This window comes from Cyprinodon tularosa, unplaced genomic scaffold (genome assembly GCF_016077235.1).
Source record: "Cyprinodon tularosa strain WSP-4 unplaced genomic scaffold, ASM1607723v1 ctg1480, whole genome shotgun sequence".
Classification (NCBI taxonomy): Eukaryota; Metazoa; Chordata; class Actinopteri; order Cyprinodontiformes; family Cyprinodontidae; genus Cyprinodon; species Cyprinodon tularosa.
This window is the reverse complement of record NW_024038310.1, coordinates 18230-36730: the sequence shown is the minus strand read 5'-3', so window position 1 is coordinate 36730 and position 18501 is coordinate 18230. Positions and strand designations below refer to the sequence as shown.

General features: G+C 41.7%; 1 pseudogene; it reads left to right on the top strand.

The window, feature by feature from the left end:
• The window catches only part of LOC119779490, a 45405-nt pseudogene that overhangs the window by 15912 nt on the left and 10992 nt on the right, over positions 1–18501 (top strand).

Here is an 18501-nt window from a genome sequence, read left to right as displayed (position 1 = left end):
GGTCTTGCTCAGAGAACCAGAGTAGCAGTATGTGGGAGTGGGGCTCGAACTCAGAACCTCAGGATTCCAAGCGCAATGCCCTAACCTCTAGGCCGCCACTCCTCATTCCAGGCCCAACTCTAATAATACTGCTCAGTTTTTGGATTATTTGAACTATGTAAAAAAAAAAAATGTTATGATATGCAGATTTGAATCTGAGTTTGTTAAACCTGCTTCATGAAACGGACCCCTGAATATTTTTTTGCTGAATTTCATCATTTTGTCAGAATTGATTAAGCAATATTCTGCTTATGCTGAGGAACATAAAATGCATTTATATCATAACCATGAGCTTCTTTAATGGAAATATATTTTTTTTTATTTTCTAGCGACCACTTCAGTCTATGAGACGATCCAAACCCACAGAGCCACTGGAGGAGGTAAAGTATATATTTTAATATAGAGATGTTGTTGATTAAGAAGATGGATTATAAATAGTTGAGATTAAATTTTGAAATATTTTAAATACAGATGAATCCCAAGCTTTTATTTAATAACAAATGTAAACAATTAAAAAATTTTAGGTAGTCAATTCATTTTCTGAAGATATTTTAAACATTAATTTCTGTTTTCCATGTATTCATTGTACAATTTTCATAGAGAGGCCTCATCATTCAGAGGAAAATACTGATTACGCTAATGTGAAACCACAGAATTACAGAGCAAGATGAAGGTCAGGTAATCATTTACTTTGCTTACACTGTCAGTGGTATAATCATTCATCTCTGCTATGAAAATGTTTCTTTTTCACATTTAGAGATTCGTCTTAAAAACTTACTTCTTAGCCTTGTTTGGCAAATATCATTAGGGAAATCTTTAAGTTAATTTTTTAAATGTATGATCTTTCTCTGCAGGTAATTGGAGTCCTCCATCAACAGATGATCCAGTTTGTTCTACGACCAGCAATAGCTATAGATAATTCTGTTGCTATATAGGCTTCAAGTTTTGAGCATTTATTGTGTGAGAGTTACACTTATTATATAGTAGGGACCTGCTAGGTGCAGATCCAGGGAGATAACCTCATGGTCAGAAACACCCAAGTCATATGCTTTCATTTGGGTGATGGGGCGGACTCTGTTACAGTATGACTAAATCAAGAGCATGGCAGAGTGTGTGTGCGTGTGTGTGTGTGTGTGTATGTACCTGTCTAGCCCTTAGAGTGAGGACCATTTTTCCAATTTCACCATCAAATTGAGGACCAGTTGTTGCAAACATTTTGTCGGTCCTCACATGCTACTTCTGTAATGGTTAGTGTTAGAATAATTGTATATAAATGTATCTGTGTAGTGTTATCATGCATAAAGCTGTGTGCTATGTGCATGTTTTCACAGCCACCTTTTCTGAAGTATACTGTGATTTGTGAACTTGCTTTTGGGGAGGTTGTGGTTGATTTACGAGCAGCACTCGACCTGCTGAACTTTGGTGAACAGCTTCAATCGCTTGGACTTTGACTGAACCCTGAAATTTATAGGATGTTTACTGAGACTGCAAGTCATGTTGTTTCTCATTTCTAGAGCAGTCTCAGCTGTTGTAACAAGGGACCCCTGATTTCTAATAAATAGCGAGCAGAACGCTGGGACTGCAGAGTGAGGTGGGGATTGTAAACGCTGCAGTCCCTTCTTGCTCTCCTCGCGAGTAAAACTAAATTAATTGTCTCTGTGCCTTCTTTCTTTCCCTGCATGTATGTATGATGTTTTAGGTGCATAGACCTGACATTAACTTGGTCCTTCGAACCGGATACCAACATATCTGATGATTCCTGAGAACATGGGTGAAATCCAGCAAGACTGCGGCCGCAGCAGGACTGATAGGTCCTAGCAGACCCTTTTATGGGACTGGGTTTCATCCCGTCCCCTGGGAATCTGAAGGTTGATGGTGATCCGAGGGAGAAAGAGACACAGAGAGGGGCGGCGGAGTCCTGTCAAGTCCGTAAGTAGGTTTTCACTTAAACGGAGTGAGCCTGAGTGTAAAAAAGCCCTGAGCTATTCTAGACTCTAATCAGGCAGTAAAATAGAGCAATAACGTCCTAACTGGGCAACAGACCCCCGGAAGTGTCTGTGAAAAATAGGAGTTTTGTGCCTATATTGTTAAAAGAATAAAGAAGGCCTTGGAGTGACTGTGTGTGAGTGTGTGAGGAAACAATCAAACTTTTAGGTTCCTTTGTTTCATACCAAAACAGCAGGGTAAATACAGTACAGCTCTTGCGGATGCGGAGGCAAGAATTTGTCAACTGAAAAGGTAGAAGCAGAAATTACCACAACAGTTTTTGGGTACTGTCCTGCTGAATAACTATCCAGTGCTTAGAATACCCTAGGTGTTTGTACTGGACTAAATTCTTTAAAATGGGTAAAGGTCAAATAAATTTAGGGGATAGTTTAAAATCTATTGGAAGTTTGTAGAAGTGCAGGATGCAACCAAAAATTAACACTTAAATAGATGGAATAACAACTATGGGTCTGAGGGAAGCCTTAATTCCCAAAAATAATAGAACTTAATGATAAAATAACTAAAGAGTGCAAGGGAGGTGAAATAATTTAAAAGGATGGGTTCAGGAAAGAGTAAAGGGAAGATCATAAAGGGGATGAAAAATTTGTGTCAGATTGATCCAAGTAATTTAAAATACTTGCAGAAGTGGAAGGAAAGGTATGAAATAGATGGTGTGTGGAAGGTAGATCGATGGATAAACGTTGTGTGCCGGCTAGAAATAAGCACTAGTGCAAAAAATAGATAAATAAAAAATGAATAGATAAATAAATAAATAAATAAATGAGCTCCAAATAGCGAGGTGGTGGTATAATACAGGTGCAAAGTAGATACGAAGTTATTATAAAAAATGTAATAAATAGATTTCATGTTTTTTGTCCGTCTTTAAAGTTATGTTTGTGGGTCTTTTTAGTTGTTTGTGCGTCCAGACGATAATGAAACCCCTTGTAGAATGAGACAGCTTGCATCTGCAGGAGCGAGGGGAGCGGTCAGTGGAACCAGCATTCCTCCAGAGCCTGCTTGGTCTACAACATTATTAGGTTCAAAACCAAAAAATAAGTAACCCGCCAGAAAACTACTTTAGTCATGCAAACTATGGTAATGACTGAAAAATAGACCATTGCCATATAATCCCTTAATCCCCCTATGCAAGTTGACCAATTTGTATCCAGACTTGGATGAACTGAGTAAATCAGATCTTCCTTTGTCTACAGACCAGACGCAGCCTAGAAGTTTTCTACATGTATGTCTGGTGAATCTGAAGAATTGACATTAAAGCTAACTTTGACTTTGAAATGTTATAGGCCTACTGTATATTAAGAAAATTTAGATCGGTATTGCGCAACAATCGGGAGATGGGGACCCCCCCAAATAGTGACAGGTATTTTGCACACTGTCTGAAAGGATGTTTAAAGGTCCCTCTAGGTCTAAATTAAAACATTTTTTTTTAAAGCCACCTAAAGACCCTTGAGAACATTCTTTAATTTGACTTTTTTTTCAATATCAATTTCTCTGTATTCTATTTTAAGTGAAAAAAGCAGTCCCTGATTGTTTGCCTTTTTGCGATTTCATTGAAGAGTTCAGCTCGTTTCAACCTAACGATCACTGCTCCGCTCTCTCCATGCGAAGCTGCCGTTTCACAACACATCAGCTCTATCTATTGGCAGGAAGTGAGAGCGGAACAGTGTGAATCCTCTCATCACGTGGAGTTCACCGCTGGTTGCCTCACCCCCCTGGTTTCTATACAAATGATGTGAATCCACAACGTTTGCCACTGTGCCGATCTGAATGCACCATTAGTCCCTTTTATTTGTAGTGGATTTTTGTCATTTTACGGTAAACATGCTTACAAAAATGTCAAAATAGAACATTTTACATTATGGTGTCACTGCTGCCACCCTCTGGTTTAGAAGAGAAATGTTTGTGCAATAGGTCGTGAATTACATCCTTATTAAAAAAAGAGCAAAACAGATCTGTCAAAAAGCACATTTCATGATTGATTCCTGATATTTTCTGGCAAATATGAATTAAAAGAAAATTGACTGTTGTTTGGCTTTGAAGTGCTTTATTCAAATATATTTAATATGTATAAACTTTAGAAAACAGTTGAAGGAGAAAAGCAACACCACTAAAATATTAGATGTTGGCAAGAAAGGCAACTTTATGCAAAACTGGAAAAATGGCTACAACACAGATAAATCCAATGAACACATCAGAGGAACAGTTAACATCAACATTACTCTTTCTGCTGACTAAAAGTCTAACAAATGTCCAACAGGACACAATGCTCTACTAAAACATTTCAAAAGTTTAGATGTTTGCGTGTCGTGGAGTCATTCCTCAGCATGGAAGCTTCATCATCTCTCCATAACATCTAGTGTAGTTGTCATGATTGGTTCTCAAATGTGACCCAATGATGCAGAACACCACTAGACGGAAACAGTTTCAAAGGTTTAACAGAGTTTATTGTTCACAAGCACAATGAACGGGTTCTGGTTCTGGTCCTGGGAGACAGGTACACCGGAGTCTGTGTGGAGGACAGTTTAGTTAGCGGAGCACTTAGGAACTTGTCTTTAGGATTGTTTCTGGCTTGTACCTTGTGGGTCCTTGAATGAAGCTTGGAGAGGGAGGTTGTTGGAACTGGAGAAGGTTTGGTAGCAGAGTCCGCTAGCTGTTTCAGCGTCTTGCTTCTCAGGAGGTAGCCGACCTTGGTTAGTGTTTCCAGCTCTTGGTCCAGAGCTGCATAGAAAACCAGAGGGAGTCTTCAGGTTTGGCTCAGAGGGCAGGCTCGGCAGGTTAAGCTCTTCCAGAGCTTCGCGGGAAAAAACTGGTTTCCTGGAAAGACAGAGATAACGTTAGAATCCAGCTTGGATTCAAAAGTCAACAAAAGGTTCTCAGAGGTTCTAGGCTTAGGTGCTAACCAACTGGATCAACACTGCGGCGTTGAGGCAAGGTCTGAATACAGCTTAAGTAGTGGATCCTCTGATGATGGTAACGAGCAGCAGCTGTGCAGGAGGCTCTGCTCAGGAGGATCCACGGCGGACTCTGCTGGAGAAGGGTGGAACTTCTCCAGCCTCCAACAGTACCCCCCCTCAACGACCGCCCCTTGGCGGTCCGGAGGAAGTTGATGGGCAGGAACGCTCGTACTCCTCGATCAGGGAAGGATCGAGGATGTAAGAGCCAGGGACCCACTGACGATCTTCTGGTCCGTAGCCCTCCCAGTCGACGAGGTACTGCCAGCCGCGACCTCGCCGACGGGAGTCCACTATGCGACGGACGGTGAAAGAAGGATGGCCATCGACTTCCAGGGCGGGTGGTGGGGAGTCGGATGGTGGGCACAGGGGGCTAGAAACCACGGGCTTAATCTGAGAAACGCGGAAGGTGGGGTGTATGCGTAGAGTAGGAGGTAACTGGAGACGAACTGCAGATGGGTTGATGACCTGGGAAACCTTAAACGGACCAATGAATCTTGGGGATAACTTTCGAGACATACCCTTGAGGGGGATGTCTCGGGTAGACAGCCATACCTCCTGTCCAATGGAGTACTCGGGAGCGGGACGTCTCCTGGAGTCAGCGAAGCGTTTTGTGGTTTCAGAGGATCTGTTGAGGGTGGTGATGGTTTCCTTCCAGATCTTCTGGCAGCGACGGATGTGCTGATTGATGGTTCTGACGGATATCTCCTTTTCATCTGCGGGAAAAAGTGGAGGTTGGTAACCATGACTGACCTGGAACGGGGACTGACCGGTGGATGCAGATCTCTGGGAGTTATGGGCGTATACAATCCAAGGTAGATATTGGCACCAGTCGGAGGGGTTGTTGGAGGTTAGACAGCGGAGGGTGGATTCGAGATGCTGGTTCATACGTTCGGTTTGACCATTAGTTTGTGGGTGATAGCCAGAAGTCAGAGATGACCTGTAGCCCAGAGCTGCACAGAATGCTTTCCAGACATGAGATATGAATTGAGGACCACGGTCTGACAGAATCTCCTGGGGAATTCCGTGTAACCGGAAGACGTGTTTCACAAGAAGCTGAGCCGTTTGGAATGCCGAGGGGAGCTTCCTGAGAGGAATGAGATGACATGACTTGGAAAAACGATCAACAATGGTGAATATAGTGGACATACCTCGAGAGACTGGGAGACCGGTGACAAAATCAATAGCAAGGTGGGACCAAGGGCGAGAAGGGGTCGGAAGAGGCTGTAGCAGACCCGAGGGTGGCTGGTGCGAGGCCTTGTTTCTGGCACAAGTGGGACAGGCCAGCACGTATTCCTTTACGTCCCTGTGAAGCGAGGGCCACCAGTAACGTCTTGTAATGAGAGCGATGGTTCTACTGACTCCCGGATGGGCGGAAAATTTGGCAGCATGCATCCATTGTATCAATCGGGACCTGACGGAAGATGGAACATAGGTTCTGTTAGCCGGACCGTTACCTGGGTCGGGTTCCGAGGCCAGGGCGGAGTTAATGAGATCAGAGATCTCCCAGTTCACAACTCCAACAGTGCATGATGCCGGAAGGACAGGCTCAGGTGTCTCAGGTTGGTCGACGGAGTAAAGACGCGAGAGGGAGTCTGGTTTCACATTCTTAGATCCGGGTCTGTAGGAGATAATGAGATTAAATCTTGAGAAGAAAATGGACCACCTGGATTGACGAGGGTTGGCCTGTTTGGCTGACTGGATGCTAGCAAGGTTCTTGTGATCTGTCCAAACTAGAACCGGGTGCTCAGCTCCCTCTAGCCAGTGTCTCCACTCTTCCAATGCCAACTTAATGGCCAGTAACTCACGATCTCCGACGCCGTAGTTCTGTTCTGCTGAAGAGAGCCTACGAGAGAAAAAAGCACATGGATGGATCCTTTGGTCTGTGTCGAGTCTCTGGGACAGAACGGCTCCAACGCCAGAATCAGAAGCGTCAACCTCCAGGATGAACTGCTTAGAAGGGTCAGGCTGAATTAACACGGGTGCTCTGGAAAACAAAGATTTCAGCTTTTCAAAAGCAGTTTGAGCTTCGGGAGACCATTGGAAAGTTCTTTTAACAGACGTTAATGAGGTTAAGGGTAAAGCTGTTTGGCTATAGTTCCTGATGAACCGGCGGTAAAAATTGGCGAATCCCAAAAATCTCTGTAGCTGTTTGCGATTTTCAGGAACCGGCCACTCCAAAAGCGCCTTTATCTTGTCTTCAGAAGGCTTAACCTGCCCGCCCTCGAGCACAAACCCCAAAAAGGTCACTGAAGGTTGATGGAACTCACATTTTTCAGCCTTGACAAACAACTTGTTCTCCAATAACCTCTGTAACACCAGGCGGACATGTCTCTTATGCTCAGATAGGTTTCTTGAATAAATGAGTATGTCGTCTATATAAACGAACACAAACACATTTAGAAAGTCTCTGAGGACGTCATTCACTAGAGCTTGGAAGCAGGCGGGGGCATTAGTTAATCCAAAGGGCATCACCAAATATTCGAACTGACCTAAGGGGGTTTTGAAGGCAGTCTTCCATTCGTCTCCCTCTCTGATTCTGAGGAGATGATATGCATTTCTCAAATCCAACTTGGTAAAGACTGTGGCCCCCTGGACAGGCTCAAAGGCAGAGGCTAGGAGAGGCAGAGGGTACTTGTTCTTAACTGTTATTTGGTTCAAACCTCTGTAATCAATGCAAGGTCTTAAAGAACCATCCTTCTTGCCAACAAAGAAGAACCCTGCACCCAGAGGAGAAGAAGATGGGCGAATAATTCCAGCAGCTAAAGACTCGTTAATATACTTCTCCATGGTTTCTCGTTCGGGCTTGGAGATGTTGTATAGACGGCTGCTGGGTAACTGTGCTCCAGGTAGTAATTCAATGGCACAGTCATATGGTCTGTGTGGTGGAAGGGACGTAGCACTGACCTTACTGAAGACCGGAGCCAAGTCATGGTACTCAGGGGGAACTGTAGAAAGGTCAGGAGAGTCCATCTCCCCCCCACCTCTAGGAGGCCCCACCATAGGGGCTGCCGCACGAAGGCATGTTTCATGACATAATGTAGACCAGGATTCCACGTGACGGTCGGACCAGTTAATACGTGGATTGTGCTTCTCCAACCATTCGAAGCCGAGCACCAGGGGCGAACATGCAGAGGGAAAAACAAAAAATTTGATGGTTTCACGATGGTTACCTGAGAGTAGTAGCTCGAGGGGTTGAGTTTGATGGGTAACCTGGTGGAGTTTTTTCCCATCAATTGCAGAGACACGAAGTGGTTGAGAAAGTGGAATAGTTTCAATTCCTAATTGTTGAACGAGGTTGGAATCAATGAGGTTCCGTTCACAGCCTGAATCAATAAATGCAGAGAAGGAGAGGTTCTGATTATCAAAAAACAAGGTGGCTGGAAGAAACAATCGAGGAGATTTCTTAGAATTAGTTCGGCCCGCCAAACTCCTCAGATCCCCTGGCGGGCCCAGGCTTTTAACTTAGCCGGACAGGAAGCGATGAAGTGTCCACTCTCACCACAATAAATGCAGAGTTTACTCAGAAAACGTCTTTGTCTTTCTTCAGGAGTGAGCCTAGTGTGTCCAACCTGCATAGGTACCTCCTCCATGTCACCAGAATGAGAAGCCTGAACAGGCAGAGGGAGAGACTGGACCTTAGGTCTCAACTTAGGCAACTGTTCTGTGGGAGGAGAAATAACAGACACATTATTTGAAGCAGGAGCAGATGAATGAGATCCTAGATTTCCTGGCTTGGAACTCCTTCTAGCTCGGATTCGGTTGTCCAATCTTATTGTCAGCTTGATTAATTCTTAGAGGGAGGCTGGTTCGTCGAGAGTAGCAAGTTCGTCCTTAATATTTTCATTTAAGGCCATAAAATAAGCCCCCTTTAGAGCGATTTGGTTCCATCCGGAAGCGGCTGCCTTAACCCGGAAGTTGATTGAGAAATCAGCCACAGAAGATTCTCCCTGTTTTAAACTGAAAAGGGAACGAGAGTCAATTGTTTGGTCCGTCTCCTGGTTAAAAACCTGGGAAAATTCAGAAATAATATCAGCATATCGGCAGTTGAGACTTTGATCAGAGGGGAATCTGGCTTGAGCCCACTCCAAAGCTCTTCCTGTAAGTTGGGAAAGAATAAAGGTTACTCTTTTATAGTCCGTGGAAAAACTGTTGGGAGAATTTTGAAAAAGTAACCGGCACTGAAATAAAAAAACCCTTGCAATCCTTCATATTACCGGAGAATCTCTCAGGGAGGCAAGGATGGAACTCAGGTGACGTCACGGCTGGTGACCTCGGAGGGGGAACCGGACCCGGAAATGGTTGCGCTGCTGGCGTGGCGTTAGCACTGTTTACATAGTTAGCATAGCCTTGGATTACCTGGTTTTGCATCTCAATGCGGGTGTTTAGTTCACGTAAGGCCAAGGCGTGTCCATTGAGTTGGGCCGCCTGTTCTTCCAGATGACGGGTGAGGTGATCCGCTGGGCCTTGTGTTTGGCCGCAGTGTTCTGTCATCATTGGTTCTCAAATGTGACCCAATGATGCAGAACACCACTAGACGGAAACAGTTTCAAAGGTTTAACAGAGTTTATTGTTCACAAGCACAATGAACGGGTTCTGGTTCTGGTCCTGGGAGACAGGTACACCGGAGTCTGTGTGGAGGACAGTTTAGTTAGCGGAGCACTTAGGAACTTGTCTTTAGGATTGTTTCTGGCTTGTACCTTGTGGGTCCTTGAATGAAGCTTGGAGAGGGAGGTTGTTGGAACTGGAGAAGGTTTGGTAGCAGAGTCCGCTAGCTGTTTCAGCGTCTTGCTTCTCAGGAGGTAGCCGACCTTGGTTAGTGTTTCCAGCTCTTGGTCCAGAGCTGCATAGAAAACCAGAGGGAGTCTTCAGGTTTGGCTCAGAGGGAGGCTCGGCAGGTTAAGCTCTTCCAGAGCTTCGCGGGAAAAAACTGGTTTCCTGGAAAGACAGAGATAACGTTAGAATCCAGCTTGGATTCAAAACTCAACAAAAGGTTCTCAGAGGTTCTAGGCTTAGGTGCTAACCAACTGGATCAACACTGCGGCGTTGAGGCAAGGTCTGAAGACAGCTTAAGTAGTGGATCCTCTGATGATGGTAACGAGCAGCAGCTGTGCAGGAGGCTCTGCTCAGGAGGATCCACGGCGGACTCTGCTGGAGAAGGGTGGAACTTCTCCAGCCTCCAACAGTAGTAAGCGTCAGTCTTTAGCCCAATACCAGGATAAAGGGGCTGAGAGAATGTGGCGTGTTCTCTGTGAAGCAGGGTCATATTTTCAGAGACATTGTAGAAAGCCAGAGTTCCCGCCTTATAATCCAGGTACATGCTTTTATCGGAACATATAGTCGTTTCCAGAACACTCCAAGCTCCATGATTTGTCGTAATATCCAAACTCTGACTCCTGTGAAGACCTGCAGATGTCTTTGTATGCCACAGCTACAGGGCTGAGGGTTAGGGATAGGGCAGCTGTCCCGAGAAATACCTCTTTTGCCGCAAATATGATTTTTGAAAAGATGGTTACAAGGAAATTGGAGCTTTATTGTTAAGTTTCATCAAATCTTTTGGTATTATTACTTTCTTTCGATTATTAAAAACAGCAGTATTGGGAAGTACCCCCACCAGCTATCATGCCGCTCACAAAGTTTCTCTGAATTTTAACAAGCTGGCTGCGCTACAGGTGGAGACAGGAAAATACAGAACCATATATATACAGGTAAAAGCCAGTAAGTTAGAATATTTTGAAAAACTTGATTTATTTCAGTAATTGCATTCAAAAAGTGTAACTTGTACATTATATTTATTCATTGCACACAGACTGATGCATTCAAATGTTTATTTCATTTAATTTTGATAGAGGTGTTAAACAGAGAGCAGGCAGAAGTCAGCTAGAAAGAAAAGAAGATGGAGAAGAATAAATGACCAGATGGCACTAATAAACATTATTAATTGATTAATTTTATTAATGTTAGGGAATAGGCACCTTTCTGGATTTTAAACTTGCTTGTTGTTATTTAAATATTAATATAAATGTAAAAATGGAGGAAAGCACCACTGTCCCCGTCTCCTTTTTTTTATTTTTATATGTATCTATTTTAATCTATGAGCTGGAAATGTTCCCAGATTGCATTTCAGAAATCTGGTCACCTTAACTAAAATTAATGACTTTAAAAAATATTTTCAATATTTACTCGTTTTCTGTACCTACTAATGACTTTTTACATATATTTCACAGAAGCACACCCTAACAGACAATTATAACTTTTACATTTTGAATTGATCAATTTGTGTTTTTGTTGCAGTAAAACTCAGAGCCTCACTGACAGTTGATCCATCAACCAGCAGGGGGCAGTGTTAGAATTGGCTGCTCTCTAGAGAACTCTACTGGTTGGAAATACAGATGGTTCAGAAGGTGATAACCATATTCCATTTTCCTTCATGCCACATTTACTCAGTGCTTTTTATTGGCCTGTGTCAGAAAAGCATAAAACTCTTCTTTATGGCCGTATAACATCTCTGAGTGCTGAGAGGTCTCTCTTAGCTCCATCATCTAAAATGACTTTAATGATGACCCTCAGCAGACTGAATGCAGTGACAGACAATCATGGATTTTCTGGTAGCAGGACAGTTTTTGAGGCATTTAAAAAAAAGTCTACCTAACATAGAGAAACATTTTTTCTCTTTGACCTCATTGTTTCTGTCTTTGGTAATACAAAAAAGACTAATTTGAAAAGCTCAGGCACATTTCTAGCTTTGATAAAAGCAACATTATTGAGAAAGACAATAATTCAAGACGTAGTTATAAATTAATGTAGAAATGAAACAGTATGAGTAACTCTCTAATATAAAGTTAACTTTCAGGCTTAGATCTAACTGATATTTCTATTATTAACATAATCATTTCCTCACAGCTATGGCTTTTTCTATCTCTGCCAGATGAGATCATTCTCACCCATCAGCTCCTTTTAGATGCAAAGGGGAATTTTATACTTGTTCTGCAGAGGCTTCTCACGCACTACAAACCAAACAGCATTTTGTGGTTAACTCATTCTCAGCTAATAAATCAGCTTAGAGGAGCAATCATTGCTGTTCAAAGACCTTGGAGGTTGTTATGGTCTGTGTGTCTTACTTTCTTGTTGTCCACTTTGGTTCAGTTTATGGTTCAGTTTGTTTTTCTCAGTTTCTGTCACTCTGATCATATCTTTCATGGTTCTCTCCATTTGATGGTAAATAGTAAATGTCCTGTACTTATCTGAAGCTTTTTCAATCAGACGACTTGACCAAAGCGCTTTAAACTACATTCAGTCATTCAAACTCACACTGATGGTGACAAACTACATTGTAGCCACAGCTGCCCTGGGGTCACTGACAGAAGCAAGGCTGCTGTACTCTGGCACCACCGGGCCCTCTGACCTCCATCAGTCTGATGAGGTTCTTAGTTCTTAGGTTAGGGTTCCACTCTGTTCTGTTCTTTGTGTAATTATTTCTTTTTTCACCTTATTGTGTAGCTTTTGATCCAGTTTAACCCTTTGGTTTCCCAGTTAGGTCCCTCTTTCTTCATTTCTGTGGTAGGTGGTCATTTTCTATCAGTTCCTCTGTTCATTTCCTAGACCTGCTTTGCATTTATTTATTTTTTTTTATTAAATGTTTAAGTATGAAATAATAGTGAGATAATTAGAATATTGAAGTAGAAACAAAGTGTGCTCTGAATCTGTCACCAAAATCTTTTCAGTGGCAGAGGCGCCAAAAAAAAAAGTTTTCCGTTGTCAAGAAACATCGAAAACAGGAACTTAGTGCAGTGATGTCAGTGTTATAAAAATGTATTCTGATCTCAAGCTGAGATAAAAACTTTGCTCCTATTTCAGACATCTGCATTTTCCTACAGACTGCATTTGCAGCTTGATGTGAAAGGAACAATATTTGACCAAAGCAGAACAACCCATCATTTTGCCTTAAGATCAGGATGGAGAACACCTTATTCAGTCTGCGGTGCTTAATGTGTAAGTAGATCCCTTTCTTTGTATGAAGGATTCAAATGAAGGGAAAATTCTGAGATAAGAAGAACATGATTTGGTCATGCTGTCCTTTTTAAAACTTGCTCTAACTTCTCCACATTGTTTAAAAAATTATCTAAAGAACTTTTCTCTTTCACTAATTTTCCTGCTGTGGTCGTCTCCTTTCTGCTTTAAATATTCAATAGTCATACTTTATTTCAGTATTACCAGATTTGATCACATGTTTTTAGATCCAGTAGCGCTAATGTGGAGCAATGAAAGTGTTCTTGTACTCAGCGTCTTCCACTTATCTGAGACCTGGTGGTGGGGCAGACTTCCCTCTATCAGACACCTTCAGCTCCTCTGAGGGAAACCTGAGGCGTTTCAGGGCCAATCAAGAAACATCGTCCCTCCAGGGTGTCCTGGGTCTCCTCCTGGTATAACATGCCTGGAACACCTCCTGAGGGAGACGTCCAGAGGGCATCTGAAACAGATGTCCAAGCCACCATAGCTGCAGAGCTCCTCACTTTATCTCTAAGGGAGGGCCTGGCCACCATGTGGAGAGAACTCATTTCAGCTGCTTTGATCTGGATTTTGTTCAGCTGGTCATGATCCAGATTTCATGACAGTAGATCAGGGTAGGAAAGTAAACTGATCTCTGAATCTAGAGCTGTACCTTTTGGCTCAGCCTCACCGTCCGTCTGTGAATATTTAGTAGCGGTGGAGGACATCTCTACATTTTCTACAGTCAGACACAGAGTCTAGAAGTGGAGTTTCTAAAGTGGAGTTTGAATTTATCAGACATTAAAATATCTAACTAAAATCAACATTAACTTTATTAGCAATATTTACATTTATCAAGCTAAAAACAGAGCAATTTATAGATTTCATGGTGGTAAAAATAATTGTATTCAATTGTATTAATTAATTTTTTAATTTATTATCAAGTTTCCCATTTTATTCCAGTGTTGAACACTCTCCTCTGCTGTGGACAAACTCAAGGTAAGTTCAGCTTTTAATCTTTATTATAAATATATTTTGTATTTTTCTTTTTTATCATTTTAATGTTAGTTGTTAATATCTATTATAAACCAGAACAGATGTGAACTAAATGCTGGTTCTACTGTAGATGCTGTGCTGACAATTCAGCCCAACTGGTCGACATTTTATCATGGAGAGTCTGTTACTTTCATCTGTGACATGAATGAAGGAGCAGAAAGTGACTGGAAATACAGTATAATATGGAATGGTCGACAATTTGTCCCCTACAGTTTACTTAAAAGCCCCACATTACGTCTCCAAACGGGTCACAGTGGTGAATATAAGTGCTGTGGTTCCAGAATCAGCTCGCATCGACCCAAGTGCAGTGATACAATCTCTATAACTGTTTCAGGTAAGCCTCCAGTTTTCTAAAAAATAAATAGTAAATTTGAAAAATAAGTATGAATTACATGTTTTTTTCCATTTTCACGTTTCCAACAAGCACATTATTTTTCACTTTGAATTTTTAAAGTTTGTAGTATAAAATCATATATTTTTCTGTTTTCCATAACATCAGATAGACCCACAGCCAAACTGACAGCAGGTCCATCAACAATACCAGTAGGGGGCAGTGTGACAATGAGCTGCACTGTGGAGCCCTCTGCTGGATGGAGGTACAGATGGTTCAGAAGGACCTCAGACACCTCTGGAGTTGAAGACAGAACAGATAATGAGGAAAACAGAGAAATCACTGTGAGACAAGGAGGAATCTACAGGTGTGAAGGAGTGAGAGGAAACCCAGATATCTACACACATTCAAGCTCTGAGGTCACTGTGGAGATAACCTGTGAGTTTATTGATGAAAACTATGAGCAACTAAATGTACTAAATCAAATATTTGCTATCTTTCTTAGTTTAATCACAATAATCTCTAAGCAGTATAATCTATTTTTCTGATTTAACTGTGTTCTTTGTATTACAGTATTTATTATGTTTCTTTTTCTTTTGGCAACAGTTTCCAACAAGGTTGCTGTGACTCAAAAACCAAACAGCTCTCAGATGTTCAGTGGTGAGACGATCACTCTGACATGTGAGGTCCAGGGAGGAGAAAGCACTGAGTGGACGTATGAATGGAGGAGATCTGGTTCTGTTATACACAGCACACCCAGTAAAGACTGGACTTTTACTGTTTCTGAGTCCAGCAGTGGAAAATACACATGTCAGTGTAGAAGCAGAGATGACTGGTATTCTTCAACAGAGTGGAGTGAATCAATCATCCTGTCAGTATCTGGTAAGTCAGGTTTGTTTTGATCTAAGAGGCTGAAGCCAAACTAAACTAAACAGCTGTTTGCTGCAGGGGGAGGTTGGACAACTGGTCTATGGAAAAGATTTGAAAGTCTTTAGTTTTTATCTAAATAGGTTATTGAGGGATATCTGACTTGTTCAGAGTCCATGGTGATGTGGTTTAAGTCTGTGACACTTATGCAGTAAACCTGAGATAAAATCCTGGTTGTGTCATCAAGGCCATCTGGTGTAAAAACTTTGCCATGTCTGTCAGCTAGTTGTATGACTTGATGTGGCAGCCCCTGAATAAGGAGCAGCTGAAAGGACACAAACATACGACATGTTACAGTCTGGTGTGTCCAACAGAAATCTGCAGCTGATTCAGTCCATTAAAATGAGCTGTCAGCATTAAGGGGTGCTGCTGTCCACAGTCTCTGAGACAGATCAACTGTCCAGATTCCCTCTTATTCACATTTCTACAGGATCCCAATAGGACCACACCCCCAACACACTATTCAGACTCAACCCTCTGTTACATAATTACTACTCTGAATGGTTGATGTGCTGAATTCTTACAACTTGCACTGCTCTGTTTCTGTTTTCATACTTTAGAGGTTTTTAGTTTTATTAACAAGTTGACATCATGTCATTTAATGTTATTGAACTATTTGCTCTGTCATCAGCTGGTGAGAAACAACAATCATTTAGGACTTTATAATTATATGAATAAAATGTTGTTTTAGAATATCTTGGATCTCGACTAAGATAACCTTAATGTGAGCTGGACTGAACCCTGTGGGTCCAGTTCTTTGTCCTCAGAGCAGAAAATCAGGATCTAAAATTCATTTAATGTCCCAAAAGTTCAATACTTCAACTTTGATTTTATAAAGTTTCACAGTAGGCTAGGCTGGTTGTTCACTCTATGGTTGATACTCTGCACCACTCCCTCAATAAGTCCTAATAAACAGAATCTACATTATTATTTCACCAGTCTACATACTTTAATTTCTCTGCTTCTGAATTTTTAGATACATTTTACAGTAACACCCTAACAAATAATTATAAGCTTTAAATGCTAAATTTTAAAATTGACCAATTGTTTTTGTTAACAGCAGATAAACTCAGAGCCACACTGACAGCAGGTCCAACAGTCATACCATTAGGAGGCCATGTGATACTGAGCTGCTCTGTACAGACCTCTGCTGGTTGGAAATACAGATGGTTCAGACGAACCTCAGACACCTCTGAAATTCAAATAGGAATAAATAAGAAAAAAAAGCAAAGAAATCACTGTGAGACAAGGAGGAATCTACAGGTGTGAAGGAGTGAGAGGAAACCCAGACTTCTACACACATTCAAGCAATGATGGAACGATCAACATTACCTGTGAGTCTAGTTATTCTCCTCAAAGTAATGTATCTCTTGTTTTTAGGCAAGGCAAGGCAAGGCAAATTTATTTGTATAGCACAATTCAGTACAAAGACAATGCAAAGTGCTTTACATGATTAAAATACAGGAAGATAAAACAGAATCAAAGCAAGTAGGAAAAAAATAAATAAAATAAAACAAAAATGCAGAAACCAAAAAAAAATATTAAAAACAGTTGGATTAAAGAAAACATGTTTTTGTTGAACTGTTTAACTAGAATAGTCGAAGGCAATCCTAAACAAATGTGTTTTTAGTCTTGATTTAAAGGAACTCAGGCTTTCCGCACTTTTACAGTTTTCTGGAAGTTTGTTCCAGATAAGTGGAGCATAGGAACTAAATGCTGCTTCTCCATGTTTAGTTCTGGTTCTAGGTATGCAGAGCAGGCTGGAGCCAGAAGACCTGAGTGGTCTAGAGGGTTGATAAACTGATAGCAAGTCTGTGATGTATTTAGGTGCTAAGCCATTCAGAGATTTATAGACTAACAGAAGTATTTTAAAGTCTATTCTCTGAGATACAGGGAGCCAGTGTAAGGACTTTAGAACTGGGGTGATGTGCTCTACTTTCTTAGTCTTAGTGGGGACACGGGCAGCAGCGTTCTGGATCAGCTGCAGCTGTCTGATCCACTTTTTAGGCAGACCTGTGAAAACACTGTTGCAGTAATCAATTCGACTAAAAATAAACGCATGGATTAGTTTTTCCAGTTTTTAGTTTTTCATGCTGAGACATTAGTCCTTTAATCCTGGAAATGTTCTTCAGGTGATAGAAAGCCGACCTTGTAATTGTCTTTAAATGCTTTTGGAGGTTCAAGTCTGAATCCAGCACTACACCTAGACTTCGGGCCTGATCAGTGGTTACTAGCTGAAGCGACTGAAGCTGTGTTCTAACTTTAGATCTCTCCTCTATTGGTCCAAAGATTATTACTTCAGTTTTGTTTTTATTCAGTTGAAGAAAATGATGGCACATCCAGGCATTGATTTCTTCTAAGCATTTCCTCAGTGCTTGAATTGGTTCATAGTCACCTGGTGACATGGTGATGTAAAGCTGTGTGTCGTCTTCATAGTTATGGTAGCTGATGTTGTTGTTTTTTATTAACTGAGCAAGAGGGAGCATGTAGATATTGAATAGGAGGGGACCCAGAATGGACCCTTGGGGAACCCCACATGTGATTTTTGTCATCTCTGATGTAAAGTTGCCTACTGACACAAAAAAGTCCCTGTCCTTTAAGTAGGATTTAAACCAGTTGAGAGCTGTACCAGAGAGGCCGACCCAGTTTTCCAGGCGCTCTAACAGGATGGAGTGATCTACAGTATCGAATGCTGCACTGAGGTCCAATAGTACCAGCACTGTGGTTCTTCCGCAGTCTGTATTTATACGGATGTCATTAAACACCTTGATAAGGGCGGTCTCTGTACTGTGGTGAGCACAGAAACCTGACTGGAACACGTCAAAGCGGCTGGTCATATCTAAGAAAGTGTTTAAGTGTTGAAACACTGCTTTTCAATAATCTTACTGATAAAGGGGAGGTTTGATATGGGCCTGTAGTTCTGGAGTAGTAGTTTGTCTAAACTGTTCTTTTTCAGCGGTGGTTTGATATTTGCTGTTTTTAGCGACTGCGGGAAAACACCTGACAGAAGAGACGTGTTTATTATCTGAGTCAAATCAGACGCTATGACAGGCAAAACTTTCTTAAAGAAAGCTGTGGGTAGAACATCAAGGCAGCAGGAGGAGGAACTTAGCTGCTGAATGATTTCCTCTAAGCTTTTATAGTTTATTTGGCTGAATTGGGACATTTGGTCAAGATCAATTCCAGTTGGAGATAACTTTGGTA